Source organism: Peromyscus maniculatus, chromosome X (assembly GCF_049852395.1).
Source record: "Peromyscus maniculatus bairdii isolate BWxNUB_F1_BW_parent chromosome X, HU_Pman_BW_mat_3.1, whole genome shotgun sequence".
Classification (NCBI taxonomy): Eukaryota; Metazoa; Chordata; class Mammalia; order Rodentia; family Cricetidae; genus Peromyscus; species Peromyscus maniculatus.
The window spans coordinates 130,225,501-130,244,436 of NC_134875.1; the positions used below are offsets into that span (position 1 = coordinate 130,225,501).

The window sequence follows — 18,936 nt, forward strand, 5'->3', positions numbered from 1 at the left end:
TCCTTAACTGGCTAATAATGTCTTTCGTATACTGCAAAAGCATGTATTCTCAGCACATAAACACAAACTGAATTGTAAATTTAAGAAAGACCACTCAACTAACAAAGATAACAACTTCAACACCCACACACAGAGAGAAACAAACAAGCAAAACTATCAACACCCAGACCTCGGATTTCAGATTCCCTAATTGTGAGAAATCCAAGCTCTATTGTTTACTTCCCACCCTCATTCCCAAACCAAAAGATCTTAAACCTCGTCATACCATTTTGGGGGGATTTTTCTTCGTAAACAGTAAAGTGTGTAACCTATGTGTACCCTAATACAACTTAATTCACCAAGTAACCTTAGTGTTTTTTTTTCCCCACTTTTGATAAGTTTTTCATCACAAGCACCCCTGGAGCCCTATCAAGGCAACAGGTCCCAAACCCCGAACAACAAGCATTCTTTGCAAACTAACAAAAAAAAGTGCACAGACTACTACCAAAATTTTAATTCCATATTCATTAGACCACTTAGTTTCTTTTGTTCTGCAGAGTAATAAAAGTACCTCTGGTGTTTTTCAAGAGGTGCTTTTAATGGCACTGATATCTAGTTTTCTCATCAGGTAGAATTAGGCCTATGCCACACTTAAAAACAACAAAAATCTCCTGTGATTGAGTGTAATATACCACCAGATTAAGAAACTGATTCTTTAATCTGTATTTGGGTCTAATTTTCACTACTCTCACTTTGCCCACAATAGCTCATGTATCTTAAAATTGAAGTATCACCTAACCCAGTCAACTCCTTGGCTCTGTGAGAGATTGTCTATAAGCATTATGAACTTTCTATTCATAACCTGGCTTAAGACATCCAACATCAAATATACAGCATGGTATATAAAACATAATTGGAGCTCCTGTGCTTCAGCATCATAGATATAAAGTGCAGAAGACTTTCAAGCACTTTATACAACTCATTTGTTTCTCCCATGTGTGTACTACAGAAGGTATTATTTTCCCCTTTTCACAGAGTTAAAAATAAGAGCTGCAGTTTATTCAAATCTATTTAGAGCCAAATCTAATTTGTATCTGCCTCTACATTATGTCTTCTTAAAGGAAAAAGGAAAAAGTGTACCTTATCAGTGGGTTAATGAGGAAAATGAAATAGTGACTGGTATACGTTTCTGATACCTACTTTTTCAGTATGTATATGTAGGACTGTTTTGTCTGTGCAAGCAGTAACCTCAGAGGCCAGAAGAGGGAGACAGATCCCTTGTAGCTGGAGTTAAGACTTAGACACTACAGAGTTCTGGGAACCAAACCCAGGAGGCTCTGATCTCCTGTAACTGGAGTTATAGACAGTTGTGATCTGCCATGTGGGTCCTGGGAACTGATCCGGCAACTTATCAAAGATTAGTAAACCGCTAAGCCATCTCTCTTGCCCACCATATACACCAACCACTGTAGACACAAACACACAGACAAGACACACCTCCTTCCTTATGTATGTATTCAAAAGTCCTATCTATAGTCAAACCAAAACTATTTGGCAAAAGTGATGGGAAAATCATCCCATACAAAAGCACTACATAGATTACTAAGGGGCAAAACCACAGAAGTCTATCAATCAAAAATTTTTTTGATGATAGAGATGTTTCCTAAAACTAAACTTTTCAATGAGTTATTTCCTCATAAGTATTCTAAAACATAACTAGTGATATTCATAAAAATTACTTATTTTTAAAAATTAAGTAAGTTTTTTTTAATAAGCTGGGGAGATAGCTCAGTGCATAAAATACCTGATACACAAGTATGAGGACCCAAGTTTAATCTTCAGAGTTAATCTTCAGCACCCCCATCAAGGTCCAGGCAGCAGCACATGCTTGTGATCTCAGTGCTGGGAGATAGAGATAGGAGGATCCCTGGGGTTTGCTGACCAGCTACTGTAGCTGAGTCTTTTGAGTTCCAGTTCAATTAGTGCAGATGCTTGCCACCAAGCTTGACAACCTGAGTTTGATTCCTGGGATCCACATGGTGGAAGGAAAGATCCAATTTCTGTCCTCTTACCTCCACACACGCTATAGCTAGCGCGCGCGCGCGCGCGCGCGCGCGCGCGCACACACACACACACACACACACACACACACACACACACACACAGGAACACATGCAGTAAGAAATTTAAAGGGTATGGAGAGATAATAGCAGTTAAGAGCACTGGCTGCTCTTGTGGAAGACTCAGGTTAGATTCCCAGCATCTACAAGGCAGTTCATAATCCTCTGTAACTCCCAGGGGATCAAATGACCTCCCCTGGCTTTCTCAAACACCAAGAATGCATGTGGTACACAGACATATGTAGGTAAAACACCTAGACACATATTTTTATTAATTAAAAATAAATTTTAAAAAATTAATAAGGTCGAGAGTAATTAAGGAAGATAAACCAACATTGACCTCTGGCACCCGCACAGACACACAAAAATTTATAAAAATTATTATTCAGTGGTCACATGAGAGGTCATGCTATGGAGTTTTGAAAAACTTATAATTTAACAGTTTAGCCTATAGCCATAAACACAAACATTTCTAAGCAATCCTATTTTAAAAATTTTAAAGTTGCCTGGAAGTGTTGGCACACGCCTTTAATCCCAGCACTCAAGAGGCAGAGGCAGGCAGATCTCTGAGTTTGAGAACAGCCTGGTCTACAGAGTTGAGTTCCAGGAAAGCCAGTGATACAGAGAAACCCTGTCTCGAAAAACAAAAACAAGCACACACCCACACCCCAAATAAAAGAGGAAAGGGGAAAAGAAGAAAAAGTTGAAGTTATGTTTTAGTTTTCTTTGGTGGGGGCGTGGATACCAGGGCACACAAACAAACCTCAGGGGACAAGTTGCTAAAACTCAGGTCTCAGCTTCCACCATGTATCCTAGGAATTGAACTTGGGTTGTCAGGTTTGGAAGCAGGGACCTTTATCTGCTGAGTCATCTCACTGGACCCTCTCTAACCATTTAAACTTTTAAATTTAACCTTTCCTCAAGAATAAAAGATTTCATTGTCCTAGCTTTCAATACTCCTATAATTACCAGTATATGAACTCATCATTCTGAATTCTGGTTTCAAACATTAAGAACAAGGTTCCAAGTGTGATGCCAGTTCTAGACAACTTCACAACCAATCAATTCAGAAAATGCAAATGAAGAGGTTCAACTAAATATTCACATTCTATTTTCAGCGCTATTTATAGCCCTCCACATATATTTTGTAACTAAGTCACCGTCATCTATCTATGGCTCTTTCCTAAGGATAACTTCCTAGAAGTTATGCAACAGATATGCACCCTGCACTTGAAATTCCTTATGGCAACAGAAATGTACTCAACTTAGAAATGCTTGATAATTAGTCAAATTCTCTTATTCAGGCCTTCTCCATGGCGAGGTCTGCAAGTCCTACACATACACAATTATGGTACTGAAAGCTTCAGTAATGTTAGCATCCTTTCTAGGCATTTTCAAAACCAACTTTTCAGTGGTTGTTAATTTGATGAATTTTAAATTAAAAATGACTTCAAGAATGGTGACATCAGAAGCTTTGATGGGCAGTTTCCTCAGTAAAACTACCAACAGCAGGTGAGAAAAAAAATTAAGTCTCTAGAAATTGTCTTTTTTTTTTTTTTGGTGATATATATTTTTTATTTTACAATACCATTCAGTTCTACATATCAGCCATGGGTTCCCCTATTCTCCCCCCTCCCACGCCCTCCCCTTACCCCCAGCCCACCCTCCATTCCCACCTCCTCCAGGACAAGTCCTCCCCCGAGGACCGTGATCGACTTGGTAGACTCAGTCCAGGGAGGTCCAGTCCCTTCCTCCCAGACTGAGCCAAGTGTCCCTGCATAAGTTCCTGGTTTCAAACAGCCAACTCATGGAATGAGCACAGGACTTGGTCCCACTGCCTAGATGCCTCCCAAACTGATCAAGCCAATCAACTGTCTCACCTATTCAGAGGGCCTGATCCAGCTGGGAGCCCCTCAGTCTTTGGTTCATAGTTCATGTGTTTCCATTCATTTGGCTATTTTTTTTTTCAATAATTGAGTAAAACTGAAATTTATTATATGCCACAGTCGTCCTAGGGACCTCCATGCTATATATATAGCCTCTATGGTTCTATGGGTTGTGGTCTGATTGTTCATTTTATATCTAGAATCCACCAATGAGTGAGTACATACCATAACTGTCTTTCTGGGTTTGGGTTACCTCACTCAGGATGATTTTTTCTAGTTCCATCCATTTGCCTGCAAATTTCATGCTTTCTAGAAATTGTCTTAAGGACATATAATAAACTACAAAATTTTTGATCAAGAAAAATCTACATCTCAGTAAGAACAAAGCCTGGCGTTTAAACCACCACAGTTTCATTCCAGAGGAGCACACCAAAGAACAGGGGACTCTCTCCTTCTAGTTAATGGTACTATCTCCCTGGGAGAAGAAAGCAGCTAGATTTCTCATCAATCCAGCAAGAGGCTCTATTACAGGGAAGAATATCAGAGATCTGGGCTCTTCGTTCCACTTCAAGGGCAGCAAGCCAAGTCCTAATGGCTCTCACCCCAATTCATCCATAGGGTGGGTCAAGGTTCCAAGGCAGAAGACAGGCTGCGCGTCAAAGAGTGGATGCTGCCTCCATGCAGCACTCTACTCAGGAGAAGCAGGGGCTTTAACTATGACAGAAGCCAGCTACAGTCTACTGCTTCAGTTCTGAAGCGGTGTAAAGGTTCCACCAGGGGAAAGAAAATAAGAACAGAAATCTCTGAAGTTCTCTTATAGTAAACTGGCTTTATTTAGATTAAGATGTTGATAGTGCCATAAAAGCCAATAAATTAAACTATCCAGCTAGCAGTTTATCAAAAAGAACAAGGGAAATGGAGCTATAAACAACCATCCTGGGTCAGAATAAAACCTTAAGAACCAGCACAAAGGATTACCCCTGAAAAATGAGAATTTAATTAGATCAAGGATCAGACTGTGAGGAATTTTATAACCCAAAACATCATGTAAAACAATAGAGCATTCAGTAGGTAACTAGTAAAAGCTAAAAGTTGGGCAGAAGAGTGGGCAGGCAAAGACAAGATACATGCGGTGCTTGTTGGAACACTACACAGAGAAATACAAGAGACTCAGAAAGCCTTGCAGTCTGTCATCCCCAAGTGACTGTACATGACTCTGGCTACATAGGGTCCTACAGGCTACACATTAGGAAATGGCAGGAAAGATTTACTAAAATTGTTCAGCTAGTTATTACATAAATAAGGGGAAAAAAGTTCTGGTGGTGGCAAGGTAAAAATTATTACTCAATTTACTACATTGTATGAAGAGTCCAGTTTCACATCAAAAACTACAATACATGAAAAACAGGAATGTGTGGGCCACCTACAAGTAAAAAAAGAGAAAGTCTTTCAGAGAGTCCAAATGTGCAACTTAACAAAACTTCAAAACAGCTATTATTTGTATCCTCAAATAATTCAAGGAAACTATACTACTAGTAAAGGAAAATGTTGTATCCTTAATTACCAATAAGGAGACAAAAAAGACATTAAAAAACAAAATCCAAGCGCAAAGTAAAAGGTCTGGACTTGAAAAGTACAAGTTAAATTAAAAATCTAATGTGATTCAACAGCAGAACTGTCACAAGAAATAATCAGCAAACTTGCAGGTTGTTAGACAGCAATCTCAAAGAACAAGAAAACCATGAACAGATCACAGAGCAATGTGACACACATCAACATAGGGGTAATGAAAAAGAAAAGATCTGTGATGAAATTATGGTCAAAACCTACCCCCAAATTTAAAGAAAAATAGCTAAGGCTTTAAACAAATTCCAAGTGGAATAAATATAAAGATCAAGACCAAGAAATTTGACAAAATCCAGAGACATCTCGAAACAGAAAATTTGGTGTAAATACATTATTTTGCCTCCTCTTAACTGATTTAAAGCATAAAAGGCAAATCTCAATGGTCTAGGAGTTGGCAATGGATTCTTCTAACAGCAAAAGCAACAAAAGAAACAGACAAACCAGATTTAACTAAAATTACAAACTTTGAAGGTTTGGGGTGTAGGACAGTGCGAAAATCATAGTACTGTATGTGAATGGGCACTAAACTCAATCTCCAGCACCCCCCCCCCAAAAAAAATGAAGGACCAGCAAGATGCCTAAGTGGGTCAAAGGTTCTTGCCACCAAGCTTGACAACCTAAATTAAATCCCTGCCCAGAACTCACATAGTAGACAGAACAGACTCCCAACAAGTTGTCCTCTGACCTCTACACTGAGCACTGACACACAGGTACAGCCACACACACACACTCCTATAAATAAATGTAATAATCAGAGTTCAAATGATACCCTAAAGACAAAGAAGGGGCAACCATTCTAAATGGAGGAAGAAAATGATAAATATCTAATTATGGACTTAGATTTAGTATAGACAAATATTTGTCCAATTCAATAGACAATCCAGCTAAGAGATGAGCAAAAGATCTATTTCTCTAAAAGATATATAAATCGTCAATAAGCACATGAAAAAATGCCCAACATTATTAGTCACCAGGGAAATATATATCAAAACCACAAATGCATATCACATCATATTCCTCAGGGTGGAAGGTAGAGAAAAAAGTGGTGGTAAGGATGAGGAGGAATTGGAACCTTTGTGTGCTTTTAAAGGAAGGAAATTTTACCAGGTGTGGTGACACACACCTTTAATCCTAGCACTCTGGAGGCAGAGGCAGGTAGTTTGAGGCTAACCTAATCTACAAAGTTCCAGGCTAGTAAAGACTATATAGTAAGACAGTGTCTCAAAACAAAGAGAGAGAAAGGGAGACAAAGAAAGGTCAATTTTAATAAGCTATGACACGCAAAAAAACTTTGGTGCATTATTTTATATAATAAGCCAATCAGAAAAAGAAAAAAACTCATATGATTCCATTTACAAGGTACACATAGTCAATTTCATAAAGCAGAATTGTGGTGGTTGCTAGCCTTTCTCAATCATACTATTTTTTTTTAGCCATAAAGCTTATTGCCCATGGTCTTGTTTTTGTTCTAATCACATGCTATTTTAGAAATTTGTTTTTGCAGTTCTACCTGATCTTTACATGCACTTTAACCTTGTATCCTAATTCAGTAACTTCAACCCTTCCATATACCCATTCCCTTCCATTATGTTACCTTAAAAAGGTCTTATACTTACTATAGGTTGTCAGGAATTTAAGACCTTTTCAACTGTGGTTTACTGTATTGGAATTTTTAACAGCTTTGGGGTAATAAAATTGCTCTTAATTCCAATGTTTTCCACAAACCCCATTATTTTTTCATGGAGGATTCTGCAGAACCCAGAGTTTTTTCAGCAATATATACAGTGTAATACAACAGGCCCACAATAAAAAGTTCTATCCCCAAGAATCATCTTGCTCTCTCAATGTGGCTAACACCTCCAGAGATTATCAGAAAGCTTTAATGAAAGAATGTACAAGTTCCAGGAACACACAGAAGGGATCTAGTAAATGGTAGTAGTTTAACAAGTGCTAGTTATTTCTCAAAATGCTGATTAAGATCATTACTAGCCAGGCGGTGGTGGCACATGCCTTTAATCCCAGCACTCGGGAGGCAGAGGCAGGTGGATCTCTGTGAGTTCGAGGCCAGCCTGGGCTACAGAGTGAGTTCCAGGAAAAGCTCCAAAACTACACAGAGAAACCCTATCTCAAAAAACAAAAAAATATATATATTACCACCCTTGACAATTCTTATTTTGGAACCTTAAAGGTTCCTTAAAATATGATCTCTAGACTGACTCAAGTGAAAAGTATTCAAACTATATACATTATCAAGGTTTTCTGCTTCTGATATATTGTCACAATTGCTACGGATGATGTGTGAAATACACAATTTCAACAGTTTTACATAATATAGCTGTTAATATTATATTGCATTAACCCAAAACTCTACTATACTTGATAGCCACACTGTCCTTTGTGAAAACTGAATTTCAAGTTTAAAAAAAATCTTACCCTCTGCAATGTAATTCATAGTGTCATAATATTTCTATCAGAGCTTGCTCTAGCTCTAAAGAAAATTTAACAGCAGGGAAATTAAAGAAACCAGTAACAAGATGACATCAAAATTATGCAGTGCTACACAACTCACTAATTATCTGTTAAATGAAAGAACATACAAATGAATCACCCTTTGAGGTAGAAATGTATCTTTCCCATTTAATAGAAATGACTTAGTAATAAGTATGCAATTGTGATCCCATGTCATATGACTACAACCTACTAGCTTTCTATCAATGCTAAGTTGGCTCACATTTGCTAATTCTGGTTCTACATTAGGAGAATCTTTTAATTATTTCCTATTACAAATATTGCTTAGGAGAGCCAAGGATGATGGCACATCCTTTCAATCCCAGCATTCAGGAGACAGAGGTAGAGTTTGAGGAGTTCAAAGCCAACCTGGTCTACTAAGCAAGTTCCAGGACAGCCAGGCTACAGGGAAACCTTTTCCTGAAAAACCCAAAATAAATAAGTAAATGTTATTTAAATATATACTGAAACAAAATTAGGATTAAACTTACTTATTTTGGTTTTAAAGTTATACAAATAAAAATATAAATTAAATACATAAATAAAAATAACTCTAAAACCAAAATATATGTATTAACTAAGTACAAACAAACCCATTACTATAACTTGACAGATGTCAGAGTAGTTATGACTGCTAGGCTTGAGTTCATCTGAGTTTTGCATGGGTATACCACAACCATCATGTGCTTTCCCACTTCAATTATCACACCACTCGGTACACATAGTATGCTATGATATGATTTGCTCTTGACACCAACACACCATTCATGTGTTAAGTCTGCTTGCTATTCTCATTATCCCAGAAATCAACTGATGAAAACAGATTAACAACTTTTGTTTCATGAAAAAAGATACCAAAGAAATACACAGAAAGCCAGAATCTTGTAGGCAATCAGGAAGGGATGGTTCAAAGTACATTTAAGATTTGAAAATAACTAGCCAAAATGAAGACGATTCTGTATCTACTCTTCCCCTGGACATTTTTAACATTGCAATGCTCCTTGTTGCCAGCAAAAAGTTTTTTCTTTCTTCTATAATCAAAAAGCTATTTTACTATGTCACTGGATTATTAGTTACAGTTCTGCCTCCTGAAACATAACATAAAGCTAAATGTTCACCATTATCTACCTTCATCATCTTTTTCCAAAAAACTGGCACTTATTGGGTCCCTTTTCAACAGAAAGATAAGACTTTCACTTAAATTTTTTTTATTAAATCCTTGCAAAGTGTACAAGAGCACAATAAATTCCAGTCCCAAAAACATATCAGCCAACATATGTGAGCAATGTTATTTAAAACATTAAGACATAAATCGCCTATCAAGTAGAAAACCCTTCTGTAACATGTATCACCCTATTCTTAAAATGGCAGCTTAAGATGAACTCAAAGTTATCAAAGTTAACAGAATTTACTTATCTTTGTCAAAACACTTTAAGAGTGACTAATCCAACAGAATGAAATAAGGACTTAATTTTTTTTTTTTTTTTTTTTTTTTTTTGGTTTTTCGAGACAGGGTTTCTCTGTGTAGCTTTGCGCCTTTCCTGGGACTCACTTGGTAGCCCAGGCTGGCCTCGAACTCACAGAGATCCGCCTGGCTCTGCCTCCCGAGTGCTGGGATTAAAGGCGCGCGCCACCACCGCCCGGCTATAAGGACTTAATTTAATAAACACTTTAAGCAAGGCAGATAGATCATTAGTAATTAACTTTATATACATCTTTTTGCCTGGATCTTCCAGAACTAGACTGGTTCACAAAAGTAGAAGAGTAAAGGATCTGACAAAGGAAACTAAACAATTTCAAATTGTTTCTCATTAATTATTAGAGATTATCTCCAATGTATTCAAAAGCTACAAGTCACTTATCTGAACTGTACAATTAATTACCACAATTCCATAATATTTTCATCACCCACAAAAGAAACGCCATCCCAAAGCTAAGGGTATAGCTCAGTGGTAAACTGTATGCAAGAGACCCTGGATTCCATTTCCAGCACCAGAAAGAGAAAGAAACCATATTCCCATCATTAAGCAGTCACTCCCCATTCCTTAACACCCTCTCTTAATCTTTGTCCTCTACGACTGGTTTCTTTCACTTCAGAATGCTTTTAAAGTTCATGAAAGTTGTAGCATGTATCAGTACTTCTTTTTATTGCTAATATTTGACTGTATGATGTATACTTTATGAATATATTCACCATTTAAGGGCATTTGGGTTGTTTTTTTTTTTTTTTTTTTTTTAAAGATAGGGTTTCTCTGTGTAGCCCTGGCTGTCCTGGAACCGGCTCTGTAGCCCAGGCTGGCCTCGAACTCACAGAGATCCACCTGTCTCCCTCTGCCTCCCAGGTGCTGGGATTAAAGTCATGCACCACCACCACCTGACTTATGGTTGTTTCTATGCGAGTTTTTTTTTTTTTTTTTTTTTTTTTTTTTGGTTTTTCGAGACAGGGTTTCTCTGCGTAGCTTTGCGCCTTTCCTGGAGCTCACTTGGTAGCCCAGGCTGGCCTCGAACTCACAGAGATCCGCCTGGTTCTGCCTCCCAAGTGCTGGGATTAAAGGCGTGCGCCACCACCGCCCGGCTATCTATGCGAGTTTTATATACATAAATTCCAGTAAGAGCTTTAAAGTATGTTCTGAAGTCTGTCTTTGTGAAATTAATACTAAATTTAGGTTCAAGCACACAAAATAAAACCAAAAAGATTAATAATTCTTAAACAGAAAATCCAAAATGGAAGTTATGTTACCAAAAATGAATTTTAAAGAGTACCATGTTCAAGCAAAAAAATGAGAACTTACAATTTAAAACGTGTATGTAGTGTCCAAAACTTAAAAAAAAAAAAAAAAAAAAAGGACAGGGTCTTCCAATATTACCCAGTCTGATCTGAAACACATCCTCACCCCACCCCCTAGTTAAGTCTCTCAAGCCACAGCCTACTGCCACACACCTAACACTATTATTAAGAAAACAAAGAAAAGGGGTAGGTGGAACCACAACAAAAATTTCATGAAAATTTTTTTTTCATGAAATGGAAATCATAATAAATTATACATATACTTAAATATAAAATTAGTTAACTACCAAAGACATGCACAAAAATGTCTGTGTACTTTTTTTGAGAGAGAGAACATCTCACCATGTAGGCCTGGTTGACCTAGAACTCAGATCTGCCTGCTTCTGTCTCCTGAGTGCTGGGATTAAAGATGTGTCCCACCACACCAGGCTCTGTACCAACACTTGTACTGGTAAAAATCAATCCATCAATCACTGAAATCTGAGTGTCCAACAGAAGAATGGACAAATGAAACAAGATTCATTTCATAAAATGCACATTTCACAGTAATGAAAGAAATTAGTAAATCATGTAGTAAGCAGATATGTATATACATATATATACACGCACATATCTCATAACTCTAATTGAAAAATAGAGGTCAAAATATGTTTTTGGAGTAATAAGGTAACCTTCTAGACTACTACTAAAACCATTCTGTATCATAACCTGATTGGTATATAAGTAAATTATCTGTTAAAAAGTAAAATTTTATAGAAGATAAGCCATTCTAAATATCTGAACTTTCTTGGAAACAGCAATCTAATAAGTTACTGGTTCTCCAAGCATGGTCTGGAGGGTTCCCTGGTTCTATAAGATCCTTTCTTCCCCCTAGAGATCACATTTCATTTTTTTTTTCCTCAGTAGGCTATTATACTATACTAGCTGGGCAGTGGTGGTGCACACCTTTAATCCAACACTCAGGAGGCAGAGGATCTCTGTGAGTTTGAGGCCAGCCTGGTCTACAAAGCGAGTTCCAGAACCCTGTCTCAAAAAAACAAAAAAAAAAAAAAAAAAAGGAAAAGAAAAACAAAAAACAGCCAGGAGGTGGTGGCACATGCCTTTAATCCCAGCACTCAGGAGGCAGAGCCAGGTGGATCTCTGTGAGTTCAAGGCCAGCCTGGAAAGTTCCAGAAAAGGAGCAAAGCTACGCAGAGAAACTCGGTCTCGGAAAAAAAAAATTATAATAGATCTGGCTGGATAGCTGAAACTGAAACAGTTCTGACTGGTTCCAACCAACTTCTACTGACTACCCCCATTCTCACTTAAAATGAAAAGAGAGGTCTGAAAAAACAAATCCTACAAAATAGTAAGCAATAAAATCACAGCTGTCTTAAACAGATTATTCACCTATTTTTATAAGTTCAATTATTTTTAAAGTAGCAAAATAACACCTACACAAAACAAGGAGAGCCTACAGTTAATGCTTTCTGGTGCCAGATCCTGGCCCCCTTCCATGTAGAGGATGAGGGTGATAAACATATTTAGATAATCCACCCTTTAATGTAAAGGCACCTATTACAAGAGTAGTTGTTCTGTAACACAGATTTTATTCTATGACCTTTCAATATATCTCAGCAGACAGCAACTCCCAGTAAGAGGGAATTGGAGCTAGGAGAAGCTGAAAGCAAAAATAATGTTTTTGCTCTAGTGTCTATACAAAGATAGTTTTATAGATCCCATTCTTTTATTTCATTCTTAAAATCTTTATTACATTACAGAACTATTATAATATCTCAGTTCCCTACTACCTCTCCATTTCAATATATCCACCATGTTATGCTCAGGATCTTTGTGTTTGTGCATGCAGGTGAGTGCATATGCAGGCCAGAGGACAATCTTGGGAATAGTTCATTAGGTGTTTGTTGCCCACCTTATTTTTGAGAGAGGGTCTTTGTAACTGTCCAAATAGGAAAGGCTGGGCTGGCCAGTGAGCCCTAGGGATCCATCTATCTCCATTATCTACCTCCATTTCCTCATTGCTGAAATTAACAGATGCATGCTGTGCCTGACTTTTTTTTTTTTAATTTGGTTTCTGGGGATTTAACTCACGTCTTTGTGCTTTAATGAAGACCTATCTCATCAGCTCCCTCAGAATTATCTTTATAAGAAAACCCCAAAACTGTCTTTCACTTAAAGGCCATTTGCTTATTTATTCTTTTGTTTCAAGACAGGGTTCATGCAGCCTTGGCTGTCCGGGAACTTGCTCTGTAGACCAGGCTGGCCTCAAACTCACAGAAATCGCCCGCCTCTGCCTCCCGAGTGCTGGGATTAAAGGCATGCGCCACTGCCACCTGGCTCATTTATTCTAAAACTCAAACTTAAATGCCCTAACATATACCTTGTAACCTTAGCCTTAAACTACTTTTAAGTATCATCTCCCACAACTCCACCCAACTCACTCTCCCTACTGTTTCTTCTACACTCTACTAGATTTTCCTCTAAAAGCACTCTTTTCATTCTGCCGTTGTACCATTTTAAATAATGGTTCTCAATTTTGCATTAGGTGTACATTTTGCAATTCCTTATGCCGTTATCAGGGGTCACAATAGGGAGAGGGGTACTACTGGAATTTTATGGGTGGAGGTCAGAGATGATTAGTAGTACAGCATGTCATAAAGAATTGTCTGGCCAAATAGTATTTGCTCGATAACAAAAAGGCTAAGAAACAAAGCCTGACGGTCCCTCCTCTAATTCACAGGGCCATCAAAGCGGCATCTCTGAGGATCTGCAAGCCTTGTTCAAATCCAAACTGAGCAACCTCTCCTACCACATTTTTCACACTTTTTGTGGTTGGTTTTTTTTTTTGGGGGGGGGGGGTTGCAGAAGATTATCTCAGAGCCTCATGCTTAGTAAATACAAAGCACACTATCACTTAGCTACACCCCCAGCTCCTTGCACCAAATAACAGTTCTTATGTAACTGTTTGGTCCAACATCTCGAGTCTTAAAGGTAGACATTAATAACCATCCTCATATCCCCCTACATCCATAATGGTGTCAAATGAATGTCTATAATGGCGTCAAATGAATGAATTTAAGTCAATCATCACAGCAAAGCAGAATTTAAGTTTGTTTTTTTTTTTTCAATTTCACCAAGATCAAATACTTGCTCACCACTTAGCAGTTACAACTATAATCCAATCCTTTGAAATTGTGTGTGGGGGGGTAGGTGAGAAAGAAGACATTCTTATTACCTGGTACAATACCTAGTACACAGAGCAAGGGGTGGAGAGATGTGGGGGTTGGGTGGAAGGCTGAGTGTTTTAAGTAGTATTTGGGGAGAGCAGGAAGAAATAAGGACACTGAAACAACTAGCTTACATTAAAATGACTAACTTCAATGTGTAGTAGGAAGGAGAAGCTCTCAGTGAAAGGAAGATCATGGGAAGATTCTTTGGTCTTCAGTCAGCTGCACAACTACAACAATCACTTTCCCCAGTCAGGTTTGGTGGCTCATGAGTGTAATCCTAACACTCTTGATGCTGAAGCAGGAAGATCATAGGGAGCTGGAGGCCAGCAGAAATGAAAGATATTGGCTCCAAAGAAAAACAAAAATGGGTAGGCATGGTGGTGCAGGCCTGTATTCCCTACCAGCACTTGGGAAGCTGAGAAAGGAGTAAAAGGTCAAAGAGCCTGTCTCAAAAAGTCAAAAACAAAATAAAACTAATAAAATACACCTTCCTCAAGTATACTTCCTTATCTTCTTTCAAAGAATTCCAATCTCTCAAAGCCAAACAATGTTTCCCCACTCTCATAATGCAGGAAGTTATAATATTCCTGATCACCTTCGCCTGTCAAATAGAAGCATGGGCTGTGGGGATAGCTCAGTTAGTGGACTACCAGCCTAGTATTTATTAGTAAAGCCCTGAGTTTGAGGCCAAGCACTGCATAAACCCTACATGGCAACACACACCTGTAATCCCAGCATACAGTAGAAGGAGGTTTAACGTCATATTCAGCTACACAACCTAACCTGGAATACATAAAACTATGTCTCAAAAAAAAAAAAAACACTACTACAAAAAAGTGGGAACCCTCTGAAAAAAGATACTGGAAAAAACAGAGCATATGGAAAATAAGTGTTTAAAAAATGACTAGGGCGCCAGGCAGTGAGTGGCCCTTTAGTCCCAGCACTCGGGAGGCAGAGGCAGGCAGATCTCTCTGAGTTTGAGGCCAGCCTGGTCTACAGAGTGAGTTCCAGGACAGGCTCCAAAGCTACACAGAGAAACCCTGTCTCAAAAAACCAAAAAACCCAAGGGAAAAAAAAGTGAATATGACATGTAAAGGTGGATCTTTTTTAGTTCAAAGCCAGGCTGGTCTACAGAACAAGTTCCATGACAGTCAGGGCTACACAGAGAGACCCTGTCTCAAACAAACAAACTGAAAAGTGGAAAATAAAGTTGTCAAGTCATATTAAAATCAACTTTGTGATGAGTTTTGAACAAAAGAAGTATCTAAAAAAGGAGTAGAAAGCCAGGTGGTGATGGCGCATGCCATCAAAAATCCAAAAATAAATAGATAGATGATAGATAGATAGATAGATAGATAGATAGATAGATAGATAGAGATAATGAAAATAAAAAAGGAGTAGAGAGATAAAACTAATGACTGGCAAGGATGGCAGATGCCTATTTATTTCCAGCTACCTGAAATAAGATATTAATTTCATAATCAGATAAAATTATAAAGCATAGTACCCCTGAAAGCTTTCCATCAAATATTAAATCACAGCTTAACTGTTTTGAAAGAGAGCTTCAATGTTCTGAAAATTTATACCAAATGAAGGAAGTATCACTGTATTCGATAATACATTCTTTTCCAATTTAGCTTACACCACTGGACTGCTTTAAAAACAGTGTTTTGTCTCAAAGATTCTAACAAAGTGTATATGGAGACTAATTTTAAATTTATTATTTTTTTAATCTTGTATTCCTATTACCTGGTACAATACCTAATACATAGTACAACCCAGTACATAACAGGCACTTACTATATAATTGAATTTTAAATTAAGCACAAAGCAAAATATTCAAGATGGAATTAGACCGTGATAGACTGATGAAGTAGGGTATGCTAGAATTAATCAAGTAATTCTCTAGGGGGTAATTCCCTACTTGGGAACTTTTTGGAAGCACACACTCTAGACCTCCACTGCAGACTAACTGAACTAATCTCTGGGAGTGAGCAGAGGAATCTTTTGATAAGCCCTCCAGGTTTGGGAACTACTTCTCTTTAAACAAGGACAGGCAAACTGGGATCTAACTAAATCCAACCTCTTGGTTTTTTGGGGTAGGGGGAAGGATTCAGCCTACAAGCTAAGAATGGACTTAACACAAATACTACAATCAATTTGAGAGAGAACACTGACTTTAAATTCCAATTAAGTAAAATATTATATTATACTCACATACCAAATTCCATTTTTTTCTCATTAGACCTGAATTATGCTTAATCGTATCCAGTTACATTTTTATTTCCACATACAATTCAATGTCCCAAATTTCGCCTCTTGGCCCACGAAGTCCAAACTATTTAATAATTCGCCTTTTACAGAAAAGGTTTGACTAATCTTTACTTTGACCTGAGTTGCTATGAAGGAGAGCAACCAAATTCTTTTGCATTATTGTACTCAGAAACAAACCACTCTGTTAAGGTTAGAATATGGGTCTAAACATGAACTGTCATGTTCTCTGATGTCAAACTTAATAATAAAGAGAATTAAGGAGCTCATATAATTAGGTGAGAGGAAAGTCAAGAAAGAGACCTGTGACCAACGACCAAAACTTACAACTCTCAATAGCCACCAGTGAGTAAAACATGAGGCATTAATTCAGGAATAGGAGTGTTCCCCTTCTCTCCCTTTTCCCTCACTATTTTTCCCTTCCATATTCAGAATGTACAGGCTGGGATCTAATATCCCAACTAGCAGCTCAAAAGCACCCCAAGGAAAACAATTCCTTTGGTAACATTTGATTAACCTCAGTCTAACATGTTCAAAGTTCACATAAATTCTAAGTTACAGAAAAAAATCAAGTGCAAGGTGTCATATAATAATGATGCATCTGTATAGAGATTTAGTCCAATTCATTCCAGCAGAGATGATGGGGGACGAGGTTCAACTTGTCCACAAGTGGGATTTGGTAGAGGAGCTGGAGGGATCATCGCTTCAAGCAGCAGTCTAGCTTGAAGGCTTACTCTTTCCTAAGCATTTTACTGGCCCAGTGATCCTGGCTATCAGTCACTTCATTGCCTCAGTTTCTTAGTCTGTAAAAGTCAAGACGACAGCCCTTACCCTACAATCTCTTGAGTGATGCTTTGAAATGAATTAAAAATTAAGGCACTTTCAATAGGAAAGCCAACAAAACACATAACATCTAGAAGATAAGCTAAGTTATAAATAAATATAAATCATGAAAGTAGAAGGGCAACTATTTGGGAAAAGGATGAGAAAGGGGGGCAGAGGGAACCAAGAAAAGATAATATAAGGAGGTGAATAATGATCAAAGTACATAAGAAATATTTACAAATCATAATGAAGCTCATTTTATACAATAAAATACAATATTTTTTTTTTCGAGACAGGGTTTCTCTGCGTAGCTTTGCGCCTTTCCTGGAGCTCACTTGGTAGCCCAGGCTGGCCTCGAACTCACAGAGATCCGCCTGGCTCTGCCTCCCAAGTGCTGGGATTAAAGGCGTGCGCCACCACTGCCCGGCAAATACAATAATTTTTAAAAACTTAAAATTCAAACAACCTTCCAGTGTTGTGTTATCCTCACTCCTGGTCATCTCAGCTACTCTGGAAGGTAAGGCAGGAGGTTCAAGGCCTGCTTGGGCTACACAGCTACTTTAAGGCCAGCCTGGGCAACTTTTTGAGACCCGGTCTCAAAATAAAAAGTAAAGGAGGAAGGAGTGGCACTGAGGATACATGGAGGGTAGTGGCTGAGAGAACACTTTGCTAAACCACGTTCAAGGCCCTGGTTTCAATCCCTGCTACTGCAAATAAAACAGGATCCCAATTTTGCCATTCAGGGAATCAATAAGCAGTTATGTAAACAGCATTGTTGTAGGTGTTCTATAAATACCCAAAGGTAAAGGACAAAATCCCGATCTTCTTATCCATTAACTGATGATTTGTAAAACAAATCATATGATTTGTTAATTATGGAATAGCTTCATGAAGAAGGTAGTCTATATATATGCTATCTTGGTTATGTTCCTTCATCTCACTGGACCATTTTCTTTACTAAAAATGACTAGATTTAGCAGGGCAGTAGTGGCCCATGTTTTTTAATCCCAGCACTCAGGAGGCAGTTGCAGGTGGATCCCTATAAATTTGAGGACAGTCTGATCTACAGAGCAAATTCCAGGACAACCAGGGCTATTTTGCACAGAGAAACCTTGTGAGAGAGAGAGACAGAGAGAGACAGAGAGAGAGAGAGAAGGAGAGGAGAGAGAAAGAGAGAGAGAAAGAGAGAGAAAGAAAGAGAGAGAGAGAGAGAGAGAGAGAGAGAGAGAGAGAGAGAGCGCGCGCTCAAGAGAGCGCGCTGGAGAGTGAGCGCCAGGCAGTGGTGGCACATGCCTTTAATCCCAGCACTTAGGAGGCAGGGGCAGGCAGATCTCTGTGAGTTCAAGGCCAGCCTGGTCTACAGAGCAAGATCCAGGACAGGCACCAAAGTTATACAGAGAAACCCTGTCTCGAAAAACCAAAGACAGAGAGACTAGATTCATTCCAGAATTCATCATAAAAGGACTATTGGAGCTAGAGAGACGACTCAGTGGTTAAGAGTACTTGGCTCTTGCAGAGGACCTGGGTTTGGTTTTTATAAGCCACATGGTGGCAGCTTAGAACTATCTCTAATTCCAATTCCAAGGGATCCAATGCCTTCTTTTGGCCTCGAGGGCACTGAATCCATGTGTGCACTTAACACTCATATATATAAAATCTTAAAACAAAAAGAAGCCAGGTGTGGTGACCCATGCCTTTTAATC

General features: G+C 38.4%; 1 protein-coding gene across 3 annotated transcripts in view; it reads right to left on the bottom strand.

Annotated features, from left to right (window-relative positions):
* Usp9x (ubiquitin specific peptidase 9 X-linked) overlaps window positions 1–18,936 on the bottom strand; it is a 145,099-nt gene that overhangs the window by 92,852 nt on the left and 33,311 nt on the right. The gene's annotated exons all lie outside the window — the stretch shown is intronic.